Here is a 2514-nt window from a genome sequence, read left to right as displayed (position 1 = left end):
AGTGATCAGTAGGCTTAGCGTGGACTGGCTTAGAAGTCAGTAGGCTTAGAATGGACCAATCAACGCGAAGTGGGTGGAGCCAGTAAAGAGTTGCGCCACGAGGTAAGTAGCATGGACCAATCAGGGCCAGCCACAGCAGAACCAAGCCGTGCCCTATGACGCAGCTGGACCAATACCATAATTTCTATTAAATGTGTAGGAAACCTTCTTCGGCGTCGTCAGAGCATGCGCGTTGTGAACCAATGAGCAGCAGGGTGGAGGCATGCGGTTAGCACGGGCCAATAGCAGTTGGAGCCTACCAGCATATGACCCCCGCTAAACTTATCTTATGGTAAAAGTTACACAGTTAAATTTATCTCATCTAGAGATGGGTGTGAGTGACCAATGAGTGGCTTGCAGTTCAATGGATCCATAGCAGTGGATGAGTGACCACTTGCTGTTAGATGGACCAATCGGAGTTGGAGCCTATGAGGGAGCTGTGACCAACTAGAACCAATAAGGAGGTGGGTGAGCAGCCACTTGCAGTCAGATGGACTAACGAGCAGACCACTTGCAGTTAGATGAACCAATAACAGTTGGAATCTACCGAGGGAGCTGAGTGAGCAATGAGCGCGAGAGATGACCGGGACCAATGATCTCTCTGATGCAGCTTAACCAACCCACAGCTGGACTAGGAGGCCGTTGTACCAAATAAAGGTTGAAATCGACAATTGTCGTGTGTCTTGTCTGAAGCTGCTGCCTGGTGCCGACAAATTCAGGTTAGCCAATCACCGTTCAGTAGGCTTAGCGTGGACCAATCAGGGCCAGCCATCGGTAGGCTTAGAATGGACCAATCGTTGTGAAGGGCCAATCAGCGTGAAGTGGGCGGAGCCAGTAAAGAGTTGCACCATCTGGTGTCAGTGGGCATAGAATGGGCCAGCGAGGGCTAATCGGTAGGCTTACATTGGGGACGGCCAATCAGAGCGTCAGGAAAGTCTGGGACGGTGATCAGTAGGCTTTGGCTTAGACGTCTGAATCAGTAGGCTTAGAATGGACCAATCAGCATGAAGTGGGCGGAAAGTTGCACGCCACAAGGTAAGTTTGAACATCTGAGATAAAGCCGCAGCGGGGTCGCTGCCATCTTGCGGGCGCTAATGAAGGCTATGTTCAGCGGAACGGGCCAATCGGTAGGCTTAAATTGGGGGCGGCCAATCAGAGGGCTTAGAAAGTCTGGAAAATATGGAGAGTGATCAGTAGGCTTAGAATGGGGCACGGCATCGCTCAAAGAATGAAGCACTCCCCCTTTCTTGCGCTGCAGGTTCTGCTTGTTGCGTCAAGCTTATCGGAATCATCACGCTTCATACCAGCATTTTCGACAACTGTTCCACGTGATGGGAGAGTTGAGGATCTTCGTCTGATCAAGTCAAGTACGGCGATTTTGACATCTACCACCTGTCAACATTGGTCGGAGCCCATCTCACTTCTTCAAAAGGACCAGAACGCCAGCCTTCAGTCGGGGTACGGCATCGCTCAAAGAATGAAGCACTCACCCTTTCTTGCGCTGCAGGTTAGTTATCTCGGTGGTACCTCTTCGTTTCGCAGCAATGATATTTATCTTGTGGCGGTGCCGTGCCCAGGCTTTCGGAGGCGCTATGTTTGCTTGCATTGTGCGTTACGTACTTATGTCAGTAGACTTCTCGCCCTGTCAGGAGACATTGAACTTAACCCTGGCCCCCCAACTCTCAAATCTCAGGACGACGTAATGACTGCCCTAAGAGGCATACAGGAAAGTCAGTCCAACGTACTTCGGGAGTTACACAAGATTCAGGAAAACCAAAAAGTTACTGAGCTTTCCCTTCGGTCACTCACCGATAAAGTTGCGGGTATTGAAACCGAGCTAACTAAACTTCGTGGCCTGTCATGTGAAGTAGCAGCTATTAGCACCTCAGTATCTGCCCTATCCACTACGGTCAACAATGTATCATCTCGTCTGATAGACCTCGAGGACCGCTCGCGTCGTAACAATTTAATATTCTTTGGGCTCAGTGACTCGTCAACCGAGACATGGGCGGAGTCTGAAAGGCTGATAACCTCTACGTGTTCGTTGCACCTTAAGGTAGACGTCGCCTCGCACGAGATCGAACGCGCACATCGTCTGGGTAAATACACACCTGGTAAAAACCGCCCAGTCATTGTGAAATTGGTCTCAACTAAGGTTAAAGAAAATATAATCTCAAAGAGCAGTGCCTTTTGTGAAACTGGTGTTTCTGTTAGTCAAGATTATTCGTTAGCTACAAGGCGCGCTAGAAGTAAGCTTGTTGAGCACGGACGAACTTTTGGTCACCCTTTCGAACTCCGCTTTGATAAGCTGTACGCCGCTGGAAAGTGTTTTGTCTTTGATCATTGTGCCAATTGCGTACAGGAAGTACCAATATAGCAAATTGAGAGCAATATCACGCAAACACGTCCGCCGTCGCCACCACCCCGACAACAGTTATCTGTTATTCTTGCTAACGTGCGAAGTATACTCAATAA

At 49.4% G+C, this 2514-nt stretch overlaps 1 long non-coding RNA gene across 1 annotated transcript; it reads left to right on the top strand.

Moving 5' to 3' along the window:
* The first annotated feature begins 399 nt into the window (after positions 1 to 399).
* Positions 400 to 1441, top strand: LOC135373062 (uncharacterized). Its single transcript, XR_010416249.1, has 3 exons — positions 400 to 503; positions 557 to 758; positions 1298 to 1441. It is a non-coding gene; the product is annotated as an uncharacterized LOC135373062 (long non-coding RNA).
* Positions 1442 to 2514: the final 1073 nt, after the last annotated feature.

The sequence above is a fragment of the Ornithodoros turicata genome, unplaced genomic scaffold (assembly GCF_037126465.1).
Source record: "Ornithodoros turicata isolate Travis unplaced genomic scaffold, ASM3712646v1 Chromosome20, whole genome shotgun sequence".
Taxonomy (NCBI): Eukaryota; Metazoa; Arthropoda; class Arachnida; order Ixodida; family Argasidae; genus Ornithodoros; species Ornithodoros turicata.
The sequence above is the reverse complement of the archived record's forward strand: the minus strand, read 5'-3'. Positions and strand labels throughout refer to the sequence as shown.